We start from the raw sequence: 13,348 nt of genomic DNA on the forward strand, positions 1-13,348 counted from the left end.
TGAAATGCTAGGATATTGTTATGCAACTTCAATGATCTAAGAATGCGAGACCCATGAAATATTGTGTCTGATTCTGCATCACAAGATTGAGGGATAGCGTCTCTTCGTACTTGTTCAATATCACTAGCTTTCCTCATTCGGACCGGTTCACAAATTTGATGTCTATTGTTGCAAAACAACGTCTGAATGATGTCATATAGGATTATGTGGAGTAGAGTGTGTCGCATAATGGATAAGGTGTTTGACTTCAAATCAGAAGATTGAGGGTTTTACTAACCTCGTTGTGGTTTAATTTCATTAGCTCAGCAATTTTGGACATGTTCGCAATTTCCCAAGATAAGGCTTTGTTCTTCTTGCTTTGAAAAGCTAGGACATTGTTATACAATTTAATAATCTAAGAGTGCGAGGCCTGAGTAATATTGTGTCTGATTATGCATCACAAGATTGAGGGATAGCGTCTCTTCGTACTTGTTCAATATCACTAGCTTTCCTCATTCGGACAGGTTCGCAATTTTCATGTCTATTGTGGCAAAACAACGTCTGCATGATGTCATATAGGTGTATATGTAACAGGTTGCGTGGCCTAATGGATAAGGCGTCTGACTTCGAATCAGAAGATTGAGGGTTCGAGTCCCTTCGTGGTCTTTTAATTTCATAAACGCAGTTAATTTAGACTTGTTTGCAATGTCCTGAAAAAAGTCTTTGTTCTTGTTGCTTTGAAATGCTAGGATATTGTTATGCAACTTCAATGATCTAAGAATGCGAGACCCGTGAAATATTGTGTCTGATTCTGCATCACAAGATTGAGGGATAGCGTCTCTTCATACTTGTTCAATATCACTAGCTTTCCTCATTCGGACCGGTTCACAAATTTGATGTCTATTGTTGCAAAACAACGTCTGAATGATGTCATATAGGATTATGTGGAGTAGAGTGTGTCGCATAATGGATAAGGTGTTTGACTTCAAATCAGAAGATTGAGGGTTTTACTAACCTCGTTGTGGTTTAATTTCATTAGCTCAGCAATTTTGGACATGTTCGCAATTTCCCAAGATAAGGCTTTGTTCTTCTTGCTTTGAAAAGCTAGGACATTGTTATACAATTTAATAATCTAAGAGTGCGAGGCCTGAGTAATATTGTGTCTGATTATGCATCACAAGATTGAGGGATAGCGTCTCTTCGTACTTGTTCAATATCACTAGCTTTCCTCATTCGGACAGGTTCGCAATTTTCATGTCTATTGTGGCAAAACAACGTCTGCATGATGTCATATAGGTGTATATGTAACAGGCTGCGTGGCCTAATGGATAAGGCGTCTGACTTCGAATCAGAAGATTGAGGGTTCGAGTCCCTTCGTGGTCTTTTAATTTCATAAACGCAGTTAATTTAGACTTGTTTGCAATGTCCTGAAAAAAGTCTTTGTTCTTGTTGCTTTGAAATGCTAGGATATTGTTATGCAACTTCAATGATCTAAGAATGCGAGACCCGTGAAATATTGTGTCTGATTCTGCACCACAAGATTGAGGGATAGCGTCTCTTCATACTTGTTCAATATCACTAGCTTTCCTCATTCGGACCGGTTCACAAATTTGATGTCTATTGTTGCAAAACAACGTCTGAATGATGTCATATAGGATTATGTGGAGTAGAGTGTGTCGCATAATGGATAAGGTGTTTGACTTCAAATCAGAAGATTGAGGGTTTTACTAACCTCGTTGTGGTTTGATTTCATTAGCTCAGCAATTTTGGACATGTTCGCAATTTCCCAAGATAAGGCTTTGTTCTTCTTGCTTTGAAAAGCTAGGACATTGTTATACAATTTAATAATCTAAGAGTGCGAGGCCTGAGTAATATTGTGTCTGATTATGCATCACAAGATTGAGGGATAGCGTCTCTTCGTACTTGTTCAATATCACTAGCTTTCCTCATTCGGACAGGTTCGCAATTTTCATGTCTATTGTGGCAAAACAACGTCTGCATGATGTCATATAGGTGTATATGTAACAGGCTGCGTGGCCTAATGGATAAGACGTCTGACTTCGAATCAGAAGATTGAGGATTCGAGTCCCTTCGTGGTCTTTTAATTTCATAAACGCAGTTAATTTAGACTTGTTTGCAATGTCCTGAAAAAAGTCTTTGTTCTTGTTGCTTTGAAATGCTAGGATATTGTTATGCAACTTCAATGATCTAAGAATGCGAGACCCGTGAAATATTGTCTCTGATTCTGCATCACAAGATTGAGGGATAGCGTCTCTTCATACTTGTTCAATATCACTAGCTTTCCTCATTCGGACCGGTTCACAAATTTGATGTCTATTGTTGCAAAACAACGTCTGAATGATGTCATATAGGATTATGTGGGGTAGAGTGTGTCGCATAATGGATAAGGTGTTTGACTTCAAATCAGAAGATTGAGGGTTTGACTCTCCTCATTGTTGTTTAATTTCATTAGCTCAGCAATTTTGGACATGTTCGCAATTTCCCAAGATAAGGCTTTGTTCTTCTTGCTTTGAAAAGCTAGGACATTGTTATACAATTTAATAATCTAAGAGTGCGAGGCCTGAGTAATATTGTGTCTGATTATGCATCACAAGATTGAGGGATAGCGTCTCTTCGTACTTGTTCAATATCACTAGCTTTCCTCATTCGGACAGGTTCGCAATTTTCATGTCTATTGTGGCAAAACAACGTCTGCATGATGTCATATAGGTGTATATGTAACAGGCTGCGTGGCCTAATGGATAAAGCGTCTGACTTCGAATCAGAAGATTGAGGGTTCGAGTCCCTTCGTGGTCGTTTAATTTCATAAACGCAGTTAATTTAGACTTGTTTGCAATTTCCTGAAATAAGTCTTTGTTCTTGTTGCTTTGAAATGCTAGGATATTGTTATGCAACTTCAATGATCTAAGAATGCGAGACCCGTGAAATATTATGTCTGATTCTGCATCACAAGATTGAGGGATAGCGTCTCTTCGTACTTGTTCAATATCACTAGCTTTCCTCATTCGGACCGGTTCACAAATTTGATGTCTATTGTTGCAAAACAACGTCTGAATGATGTCATATAGGATTATGTGGAGTAGAGTGTGTCGCATAATGGATAAGGTGTTTGACTTCAAATCAGAAGATTGAGGGTTTTACTAACCTCGTTGTGGTTTAATTTCATTAGCTCAGCAATTTTGGACATGTTCGCAATTTCACGAGATAAGGCTTTGTTCTTCTTGCTTTGAAAAGCTAGGACATTGTTATACAATTTAATAATCTAAGAGTGCGAGGCCTGAGTAATATTGTGTCTGATTATGCATCACAAGATTGAGGGATAGCGTCTCTTCGTACTTGTTCAATATCACTAGCTTTCCTCATTCGGACAGGTTCGCAATTTTCATGTCTATTGTGGCAAAACAACGTCTGCATGATGTCATATAGGTGTATATGTAACAGGCTGCGTGGCCTAATGGATAAGGCGTCTGACTTCGAATCAGAAGATTGAGGGTTCGAGTCCCTTCGTGGTCTTTTAATTTCATAAACGCAGTTAATTTAGACTTTTTTGCAATGTCCTGAAAAAAGTCTTTGTTCTTGTTGCTTTGAAATGCTAGGATATTGTTATGCAACTTCAATGATCTAAGAATGCGAGACCCGTGAAATATTGTGTCTGATTCTGCATCACAAGATTGAGGGATAGCGTCTCTTCATACTTGTTCAATATCACTAGCTTTCCTCATTCGGACCGGTTCACAAATTTGATGTCTATTGTTGCAAAACAACGTCTGAATGATGTCATATAGGATTATGTGGAGTAGAGTGTGTCGCATAATGGATAAGGTGTTTGACTTCAAATCAGAAGATTGAGGGTTTGACTCTCCTCATTGTTGTTTAATTTCATTAGCTCAGCAATTTTGGACATGTTCGCAATTTCCCAAGATAAGGCTTTGTTCTTCTTGCTTTGAAAGGCTAGGACATTGTTATACAATTTAATAATCTAAGAGTGCGAGGCCTGAGTAATATTGTGTCTGATTATGCATCACAAGATTGAGGGATAGCGTCTCTTCGTACTTGTTCAATATCACTAGCTTTCCTCATTTGGACAGGTTCGCAATTTTCATGTCTATTGTGGCAAAACAACGTCTGCATGATGTCATATAGGTGTATATGTAACAGGCTGCGTGGCCTAATGGATAAGGCGTCTGACTTCGAATCAGAAGATTGAGGGTTCGAGTCCCTTCGTGGTCTTTTAATTTCATAAACGCAGTTAATTTAGACTTGTTTGCAATGTCCTGAAAAAAGTCTTTGTTCTTGTTGCTTTGAAATGCTAGGATATTGTTATGCAACTTCAATGATCTAAGAATGCGAGACCCGTGAAATATTGTGTCTGATTCTGCATCACAAGATTGAGGGATAGCGTCTCTTCATACTTGTTCAATATCACTAGCTTTCCTCATTCGGACCGGTTCACAAATTTGATGTCTATTGTTGCAAAACAACGTCTGAATGATGTCATATAGGATTATGTGGAGTAGAGTGTGTCGCATAATGGATAAGGTGTTTGATTTCAAATCAGAAGATTGAGGGTTTGACTCTCCTCATTGTTGTTTAATTTCATTAGCTCAGCAATTTTGGACATGTTCGCAATTTCCCAAGATAAGGCTTTGTTCTTCTTGCTTTGAAAAGCTAGGACATTGTTATACAATTTAATAATATAAGAGTGCGAGGCCTGAGTAATATTGTGTCTGATTATGCATCACAAGATTGAGGGATAGCGTCTCTTCGTACTTGTTCAATATCACTAGCCTTCCTCATTCGGACAGGTTCGCAATTTTCATGTCTATTGTGGCAAAACAACGTCTGCATGATGTCATATAGGAGTATATGTAAGAGGCTGCGTGGCCTAATGGATAAGGCGTCTGACTTCGAATCAGAAGATTGAGGGTTCGAGTCCCTTCGTGGTTGTTTAATTTCATAAACGCAGTTCATTTAGACTTGTTTGCAATTTCCTGAAATAAGTCTTTGTTCTTGTTGCTTTGAAATGCTAGGATATTGTTATGCAACTTCAATGATCTAAGAATGCGAGACCCGTGAAATATTATGTCTGATTCTGCATCACAAGATTGAGGGATAGCGTCTCTTCGTACTTGTTCAATATCACTAGCTTTCCTCATTCGGACCGGTTCACAAATTTGATGTCTATTGTTGCAAAACAACGTCTGAATGATGTCATATAGGATTATGTGGAGTAGAGTGTGTCGCATAATGGATAAGGTGTTTGACTTCAAATCAGAAGATTGAGGGTTTTACTAACCTCGTTGTGGTTTAATTTCATTAGCTCAGCAATTTTGGACATGTTCGCAATTTCCCGAGATAAGGCTTTGTTCTTCTTGCTTTGAAAAGCTAGGACATTGTTATACAATTTAATAATCTAAGAGTGCGAGGCCTGAGTAATATTGTGTCTGATTATGCATCACAAGATTGAGGGATAGCGTCTCTTCGTACTTGTTCAATATCACTAGCTTTCCTCATTCTGACAGGTTCGCAATTTTCATGTCTATTGTGGCAAAACAACGTCTGCATGATGTCATATAGGTGTATATGTAACAGGCTGCGTGGCCTAATGGATAAGGCGTCTGACTTCGAATCAGAAGATTGAGGGTTCGAGTCCCTTCGTGGTCTTTTAATTTCATAAACGCAGTTAATTTAGACTTGTTTGCAATGTCCTGAAAAAAGTCTTTGTTCTTGTTGCTTTGAAATGCTAGGATATTGTTATGCAACTTCAATGATCTAAGAGTGCGAGACCCGTGAAATATTGTGTCTGATTCTGCATCACAAGATTGAGAGATAGCGTCTCTTCATACTTGTTCAATATCACTAGCTTTCCTCATTCGGACCGGTTCACAAATTTGATGTCTATTGTTGCAAAACAACGTCTGAATGATGTCATATAGGATTATGTGGAGTAGAGTGTGTCGCATAAAGGATAAGGTGTTTGACTTCAAATCAGAAGATTGAGGGTTTGACTCTCCTCATTGTTGTTTAATTTCATTAGCTCAGCAATTTTGGACATGTTCGCAATTTCCCGAGATAAGGCTTTGTTCTTCTTGCTTTGAAAAGCTAGGACATTGTTATACAATTTAATAATCTAAGAGTGCGAGGCCTGAGTAATATTGTGTCTGATTATGCATCATAAGATTGAGGGATAGCGTCTCTTCGTACTTGTTCAATATCACTAGCTTTCCTCATTCGGACAGGTTCGCAATTTTCATGTCTATTGTGGCAAAACAACGTCTGCATGATGTCATATAGGTCTATACGTGACAGGCTGCGTGGCCTAATGGATAAGGCGTCTGACTTCGAATCAGAAGATTGAGGGTTCGAGTCCCTTCGTGGTCGTTTAATTTCATAAACGCAGTTAATTTAGACTTGTTTGCAATTTCCTGAAATAAGTCTTTGTTCTTGTTGCTTTGAAATGCTAGGATATTGTTATGCAACTTCAATGATCTAAGAATGCGAGACCCGTGAAATATTATGTCTGATTCTGCATCACAAGATTGAGGGATAGCGTCTCTTCGTACTTGTTCAATATCACTAGCTTTCCTCTTTCGGACCGGTTCACAAATTTGATGTCTATTGTTGCAAAACAACGTCTGAATGATGTCATATAGGATTATGTGGAGTAGAGTGTGTCGCATAATGGATAAGGTGTTTGACTTCAAATCAGAAGATTGAGGGTTTGACTCTCCTCATTGTTGTTTAATTTCATTAGCTCAGCAATTTTGGACATGTTCGCAATTTCCCGAGATAAGGCTTTGTTCTTCTTGCTTTGAAAAGCTAGGACATTGTTATACAATTTAATAATCTAAGAGTGCGAGGCCTGAGTAATATTGTGTCTGATTATGCATCACAAGATTGAGGGATAGCGTCTCTTCGTACTTGTTCAATATCACTAGCTTTCCTCATTCGGACAGGTTCGCAATTTTCATGTCTATTGTGGCAAAACAACGTCTGCATGATGTCATATAGGTCTATATGTGACAGGCTGCGTGGCCTAATGGATAAGGCGTCTGCCTTCGAATCAGAAGATTGAGGGTTCGAGTCCCTTCGTGGTCGTTTAATTTCATAAACGCAGTTAATTTAGACTTGTTTGCAATTTCCTGAAATAAGTCTTTGTTCTTGTTGCTTTGAAATGCTAGGATATTGTTATGCAACTTCAATGATCTAAGAATGCGAGACCCGTGAAATATTATGTCTGATTTTGCATCACAAGATTGAGGGATAGCGTCTCTTCGTACTTGTTCAATATCACTAGCTTTCCTCATTCGGACCGGTTCACAAATTTGATGTCTATTGTTGCAAAACAACGTCTGAATGATGTCATATAGGATTATGTGGAGTAGAGTGTGTCGCATAATGGATAAGGTGTTTGACTTCAAATCAGAAGATTGAGGGTTTTACTCTCCTCGTTGTCGTTTAATTTCATTAGCTCAGCAATTTTGGACATGTTCGCAATTTCCCGAGATAAGGCTTTGTTCTTCTTGCTTTGAAAAGCTAGGACATTTTTATACAATTTAATAATCTAAGAGTGCGAGGCCTGAGTAATATTGTGTCTGATAATCCATCACAAGATTGAGGGATAGAGTCTCTTCGTACTTGTTCAATATCACTAGCTTTCCTCATTCGGACAGGTTCGCAATTTTCATGTCTATTGTGGCAAAACAACGTCTGCATGATGTCATATAGGAATATATGTAATAGGCTGCGTGGCCTAATGGATAAGGCGTCTGACTTCGAATCAGAAGATTGAGGGTTCGAGTCCCTTCGTGGTCGTTTAATTTCATAAACGCAGTTCATTTAGACTTGTTTGCAATTTCCTGAAAAAAGTCTTTGTTCTTGTTGCTTTGAAATGCTAGGATATTGTTATGCAACTTCAATGATCTAAGAATGCGAGACCCGTGAAATATTGTGTCTGATTCTGCATCACAAGATTGAGGGATAGCGTCTCTTCATACTTGTTCAATATCACTAGCTTTCCTCATTCGGACCGGTTCACAAATTTGATGTCTATTGTTGCAAAACAACGTCTGAATGATGTCATATAGGATTATGTGGAGTAGAGTGTGTCGCATAATGGATAAGGTGTTTGACTTCAAATCAGAAGATTGAGGGTTTGACTCTCCTCATTGTTGTTTAATTTCATTAGCTCAGCAATTTTGGACATGTTCGCAATTTCCCGAGATAAGGCTTTGTTCTTCTTGCTTTGAAAAGCTAGGACATTGTTATACAATTTAATAATCTAAGAGTGCGAGGCCTGAGTAATATTGTGTCTGATTATGCATCATAAGATTGAGGGATAGCGTCTCTTCGTACTTGTTCAATATCACTAGCTTTCCTCATTCGGACAGGTTCGCAATTTTCATGTCTATTGTGGCAAAACAACGTCTGCATGATGTCATATAGGTCTATACGTGACAGGCTGCGTGGCCTAATGGATAAGGCGTCTGACTTCGAATCAGAAGATTGAGGGTTCGAGTCCCTTCGTGGTCGTTTAATTTCATAAACGCAGTTAATTTAGACTTGTTTGCAATTTCCTGAAATAAGTCTTTGTTCTTGTTGCTTTGAAATGCTAGGATATTGTTATGCAACTTCAATGATCTAAGAATGCGAGACCCGTGAAATATTATGTCTGATTCTGCATCACAAGATTGAGGGATAGCGTCTCTTCGTACTTGTTCAATATCACTAGCTTTCCTCATTCGGACCGGTTCACAAATTTCATGTCTATTGTGGCAAAACAACGTCTGCATGATGTCATATAGGTCTATACGTGACAGGCTGCGTGGCCTAATGGATAAGGCGTCTGACTTCGAATCAGAAGATTGAGGGTTCGAGTCCCTTCGTGGTCGTTTAATTTCATAAACGCAGTTCATTTAGACTTGTTTGCAATTTCCTGAAAAAAGTCTTTGTTCTTGTTGCTTTGAAATGCTAGGATATTGTTATGCAACTTCATTGATCTAAGAATGCGAGACCCGTGAAATATTGTGTCTGATTCTGCATCACAAGATTGAGGGATAGCGTCTCTTCATACTTGTTCAATATCACTAGCTTTCCTCATTCGGACCGGTTCACAAATTTGATGTCTATTGTTGCAAAACAACGTCTGAATGATGTCATATAGGATTATGTGGAGTAGAGTGTGTCGCATAATGGATAAGGTGTTTGACTTCAAATCAGAAGATTGAGGGTTTGACTCTCCTCATTGTTGTTTAATTTCATTAGCTCAGCAATTTTGGACATGTTCGCAATTTCCCGAGATAAGGCTTTGTTCTTCTTGCTTTGAAAAGCTAGGACATTGTTATACAATTTAATAATCTAAGAGTGCGAGGCCTGAGTAGTATTGTGTCTGATTATGCATCACAAGATTGAGGGATAGCGTCTCTTCGTACTTGTTCAATATCACTAGCTTTCCTCATTCGGACAGGTTCGCAATTTTCATGTCTATTGTGGCAAAACAACGTCTGCATGATGTCATATAGGTCTATACGTGACAGGCTGCGTGGCCTAATGGATAAGGCGTCTGACTTCGAATCAGAAGATTGAGGGTTCGAGTCCCTTCGTGGTCGTTTAATTTCATAAACGCAGTTAATTTAGACTTGTTTGCAAATGCCTGAAATAAGTCTTTGTTCTTGTTGCTTTGAAATGCTAGGATATTGTTATGCAACTTCAATGATCTAAGAATGCGAGACCCGTGAAATATTATGTCTGATTCTGCATCACAAGATTGAGGGATAGCGTCTCTTCGTACTTGTTCAATATCACTAGCTTTCCTCATTCGGACCGGTTCACAAATTTGATGTCTATTGTTGCAAAACAACGTCTGAATGATGTCATATAGGATTATGTGGAGTAGAGTGTGTCGCATAATGGATAAGGTGTTTGACTTCAAATCAGAAGATTGAGGGTTTGACTCTCCTCATTGTTGTTTAATTTCATTAGCTCAGCAATTTTGGACATGTTCGCAATTTCCCGAGATAAGGCTTTGTTCTTCTTGCTTTGAAAAGCTAGGACATTGTTATACAATTTAATAATCTAAGAGTGCGAGGCCTGAGTAATATTGTGTCTGATTATGCATCACAAGATTGAGGGATAGCGTCTCTTCGTACTTGTTCAATATCACTAGCTTTCCTCATTCGGACAGGTTCGCAATTTTCATGTCTATTGTGGCAAAACAACGTCTGCATGTTGTCATATAGGTCTATACGTGACAGGCTGCGTGGCCTAATGGATAAGGCGTCTGACTTCGAATCAGAAGATTGAGGGTTCGAGTCCCTTCGTGGTCGTTTAATTTCATAAACGCAGTTAATTTAGACTTGTTTGCAATTTCCTGAAATAAGTCTTTGTTCTTGTTGCTTTGAAATGCTAGGATATTGTTATGCAACTTCAATGATCTAAGAATGCGAGACCCGTGAAATATTATGTCTGATTCTGCATCACAAGATTGAGGGATAGCGTCTCTTCGTACTTGTTCAATATCACTAGCTTTCCTCATTCGGACCGGTTCACAAATTGGATGTCTATTGTTGCAAAACAACGTCTGAATGATGTCATATAGGATTATGTGGAGTAGAGTGTGTCGCATAATGGATAAGGTGTTTGACTTCAAATCAGAAGATTGAGGGTTTTACTCTCCTCGTTGTTGTTTAATTTCATTAGCTCAGCAATTTTGGACATGTTCGCAATTTCCCGAGATAAGGCTTTGTTCTTCTTGCTTTGAAAAGCTAGGACATTTTTATACAATTTAATAATCTAAGAGTGCGAGGCCTGAGTAATATTGTGTCTGATAATCCATCACAAGATTGAGGGATAGAGTCTCTTCGTACTTGTTCAATATCACTAGCTTTCCTCATTCGGACAGGTTCGCAATTTTCATGTCTATTGTGGCAAAACAACGTCTGCATGATGTCATATAGGAATATATGTAATAGGCTGCGTGGCCTAATGGATAAGGCGTCTGACTTCGAATCAGAAGATTGAGGGTTCGAGTCCCTTCGTGGTCGTTTAATTTCATAAACGCAGTTCATTTAGACTTGTTTGCAATTTCCTGAAAAAAGTCTTTGTTCTTGTTGCTTTGAAATGCTAGGATATTGTTATGCAACTTCAATGATCTAAGAATGCGAGACCCGTGAAATATTGTGTCTGATTCTGCATCACAAGATTGAGGGATAGCGTCTCTTCATACTTGTTCAATATCACTAGCTTTCCTCATTCGGACCGGTTCACAAATTTGATGTCTATTGTTGCAAAACAACGTCTGAATGATGTCATATAGGATTATGTGGAGTAGAGTGTGTCGCATAATGGATAAGGTGTTTGACTTCAAATCAGAAGATTGAGGGTTTGACTCTCCTCATTGTTGTTTAATTTCATTAGCTCAGCAATTTTGGACATGTTCGCAATTTCCCGAGATAAGGCTTTGTTCTTCTTGCTTTGAAAAGCTAGGACATTGTTATACAATTTAATAATCTAAGAGTGCGAGGCCTGAGTAATATTGTGTCTGATTATGCATCACAAGATTGAGGGATAGCGTCTCTTCGTACTTGTTCAATATCACTAGCTTTCCTCATTCGGACAGGTTCGCAATTTTCATGTCTATTGTGGCAAAACAACGTCTGCATGATGTCATATAGGTCTATACGTGACAGGCTGCGTGGCCTAATGGATAAGGCGTCTGACTTCGAATCAGAAGATTGAGGGTTCGAGTCCCTTCGTGGTCGTTTAATTTCATAAACGCAGTTAATTTAGACTTGTTTGCAATTTCCTGAAATAAGTCTTTGTTCTTGTTGCTTTGAAATGCTAGGATATTGTTATGCAACTTCAATGATCTAAGAATGCGAGACCCGTGAAATATTATGTCTGATTCTGCATCACAAGATTGAGGGATAGCGTCTCTTCGTACTTGTTCAATATCACTAGCTTTCCTCATTCGGACCGGTTCACAAATTTGATGTCTATTGTTGCAAAACAACGTCTGAATGATGTCATATAGGATTATGTGGAGTAGAGTGTGTCGCATAATGGATAAGGTGTTTGACTTCAAATCAGAAGATTGAGGGTTTTACTCTCCTCGTTGTTGTTTAATTTCATTAGCTCAGCAATTTTGGACATGTTCGCAATTTCCCGAGATAAGGCTTTGTTCTTCTTGCTTTGAAAAGCTAGGACATTTTTATACAATTTAATAATCTAAGAGTGCGAGGCCTGAGTAATATTGTGTCTGATAATCCATCACAAGATTGAGGGATAGAGTCTCTTCGTACTTGTTCAATATCACTAGCTTTCCTCATTCGGACAGGTTCGCAATTTTCATGTCTATTGTGGCAAAACAACGTCTGCATGATGTCATATAGGAATATATGTAATAGGCTGCGTGGCCTAATGGATAAGGCGTCTGACTTCGAATCAGAAGATTGAGGGTTCGAGTCCCTTCGTGGTCGTTTAATTTCATAAACGCAGTTCATTTAGACTTGTTTGCAATTTCCTGAAAAAAGTCTTTGTTCTTGTTGCTTTGAAATGCTAGGATATTGTTATTCAACTTCAATGATCTAAGAATGCGAGACCCGTGAAATATTGTGTCTGATTCTGCATCACAAGATTGAGGGATAGCGTCTCTTCATACTTGTTCAATATCACTAGCTTTCCTCATTCGGACCGGTTCACAAATTTGATGTCTATTGTTGCAAAACAACGTCTGAATGATGTCATATAGGATTATGTGGAGTAGAGTGTGTCGCATAATGGATAAGGTGTTTGACTTCAAATCAGAAGATTGAGGGTTTGACTCTCCTCATTGTTGTTTAATTTCATTAGCTCAGCAATTTTGGACATGTTCGCAATTTCCCAAGATAAGGCTTTGTTCTTCTTGCTTTGAAAAGCTAGGACATTGTTATACAATTTAATAATCTAAGAGTGCGAGGCCTGAGTAATATTGTGTCTGATAATGCATCACAAGATTGAGGGATAGAGTCTCTTCGTACTTGTTCAATATCACTAGCTTTCCTCATTCGGACAGGTTCGCAATTTTCATGTCTATTGTGGCAAAACAACGTCTGCCTGATGTCATATAGGAGAATATGTAACAGGCTGCGTGGCCTAATGGATAAGGCGTCTGACTTCGTATCAGAAGATTCAGGGTTCGAGTCCCTTCGTGGTCGTTTAATTTCATAAACGCAGTTCATTTAGACTTGTTTGCAATTTCCTGAAATAAGTCTTTGTTCTTTTTGCTTTGAAATGCTAGGATATTGTTATGCAACTTCAATGATCTAAGAATGCGAGACCCGTGAAATATTATGTCTGATTCTGCATCACA

At 38.6% G+C, this 13,348-nt stretch overlaps 18 non-coding genes across 18 annotated transcripts; all 18 read left to right on the forward strand.

Annotated features, from left to right (window-relative positions):
* Window positions 1-572: 572 nt before the first annotated feature.
* On the forward strand, window positions 573-645 carry trnar-ucg (transfer RNA arginine (anticodon UCG)). The gene has a single exon. It is a non-coding gene; the product is annotated as a tRNA-Arg (tRNA).
* A 644-nt stretch (window positions 646-1,289) lies between these two features.
* On the forward strand, window positions 1,290-1,362 carry trnar-ucg (transfer RNA arginine (anticodon UCG)). Its single transcript has one exon. It is a non-coding gene; the product is annotated as a tRNA-Arg (tRNA).
* Window positions 1,363-2,723: 1,361 nt separating this feature from the next.
* trnar-ucg (transfer RNA arginine (anticodon UCG)) lies at window positions 2,724-2,796 on the forward strand. The gene has a single exon. It is a non-coding gene; the product is annotated as a tRNA-Arg (tRNA).
* A 644-nt stretch (window positions 2,797-3,440) lies between these two features.
* trnar-ucg (transfer RNA arginine (anticodon UCG)) lies at window positions 3,441-3,513 on the forward strand. Its single transcript has one exon. It is a non-coding gene; the product is annotated as a tRNA-Arg (tRNA).
* A 644-nt stretch (window positions 3,514-4,157) lies between these two features.
* Window positions 4,158-4,230, forward strand: trnar-ucg (transfer RNA arginine (anticodon UCG)). The gene has a single exon. It is a non-coding gene; the product is annotated as a tRNA-Arg (tRNA).
* A 644-nt stretch (window positions 4,231-4,874) lies between these two features.
* trnar-ucg (transfer RNA arginine (anticodon UCG)) lies at window positions 4,875-4,947 on the forward strand. Its single transcript has one exon. It is a non-coding gene; the product is annotated as a tRNA-Arg (tRNA).
* A 644-nt stretch (window positions 4,948-5,591) lies between these two features.
* Window positions 5,592-5,664, forward strand: trnar-ucg (transfer RNA arginine (anticodon UCG)). The gene has a single exon. It is a non-coding gene; the product is annotated as a tRNA-Arg (tRNA).
* A 644-nt stretch (window positions 5,665-6,308) lies between these two features.
* trnar-ucg (transfer RNA arginine (anticodon UCG)) lies at window positions 6,309-6,381 on the forward strand. The gene has a single exon. It is a non-coding gene; the product is annotated as a tRNA-Arg (tRNA).
* Window positions 6,382-7,025: 644 nt separating this feature from the next.
* Window positions 7,026-7,098, forward strand: trnar-ucg (transfer RNA arginine (anticodon UCG)). The gene has a single exon. It is a non-coding gene; the product is annotated as a tRNA-Arg (tRNA).
* A 644-nt stretch (window positions 7,099-7,742) lies between these two features.
* On the forward strand, window positions 7,743-7,815 carry trnar-ucg (transfer RNA arginine (anticodon UCG)). The gene has a single exon. It is a non-coding gene; the product is annotated as a tRNA-Arg (tRNA).
* Window positions 7,816-8,459: 644 nt separating this feature from the next.
* On the forward strand, window positions 8,460-8,532 carry trnar-ucg (transfer RNA arginine (anticodon UCG)). The gene has a single exon. It is a non-coding gene; the product is annotated as a tRNA-Arg (tRNA).
* Window positions 8,533-8,818: 286 nt separating this feature from the next.
* trnar-ucg (transfer RNA arginine (anticodon UCG)) lies at window positions 8,819-8,891 on the forward strand. The gene has a single exon. It is a non-coding gene; the product is annotated as a tRNA-Arg (tRNA).
* A 644-nt stretch (window positions 8,892-9,535) lies between these two features.
* Window positions 9,536-9,608, forward strand: trnar-ucg (transfer RNA arginine (anticodon UCG)). The gene has a single exon. It is a non-coding gene; the product is annotated as a tRNA-Arg (tRNA).
* Window positions 9,609-10,252: 644 nt separating this feature from the next.
* Window positions 10,253-10,325, forward strand: trnar-ucg (transfer RNA arginine (anticodon UCG)). Its single transcript has one exon. It is a non-coding gene; the product is annotated as a tRNA-Arg (tRNA).
* A 644-nt stretch (window positions 10,326-10,969) lies between these two features.
* trnar-ucg (transfer RNA arginine (anticodon UCG)) lies at window positions 10,970-11,042 on the forward strand. Its single transcript has one exon. It is a non-coding gene; the product is annotated as a tRNA-Arg (tRNA).
* Window positions 11,043-11,686: 644 nt separating this feature from the next.
* trnar-ucg (transfer RNA arginine (anticodon UCG)) lies at window positions 11,687-11,759 on the forward strand. The gene has a single exon. It is a non-coding gene; the product is annotated as a tRNA-Arg (tRNA).
* Window positions 11,760-12,403: 644 nt separating this feature from the next.
* On the forward strand, window positions 12,404-12,476 carry trnar-ucg (transfer RNA arginine (anticodon UCG)). The gene has a single exon. It is a non-coding gene; the product is annotated as a tRNA-Arg (tRNA).
* A 644-nt stretch (window positions 12,477-13,120) lies between these two features.
* trnar-ucg (transfer RNA arginine (anticodon UCG)) lies at window positions 13,121-13,193 on the forward strand. Its single transcript has one exon. It is a non-coding gene; the product is annotated as a tRNA-Arg (tRNA).
* The last annotated feature ends 155 nt before the right edge of the window (window positions 13,194-13,348 follow it).

Source organism: Salvelinus fontinalis, chromosome 15 (genome assembly GCF_029448725.1).
Source record: "Salvelinus fontinalis isolate EN_2023a chromosome 15, ASM2944872v1, whole genome shotgun sequence".
In the NCBI taxonomy this organism is placed as follows: domain Eukaryota; kingdom Metazoa; phylum Chordata; class Actinopteri; order Salmoniformes; family Salmonidae; genus Salvelinus; species Salvelinus fontinalis.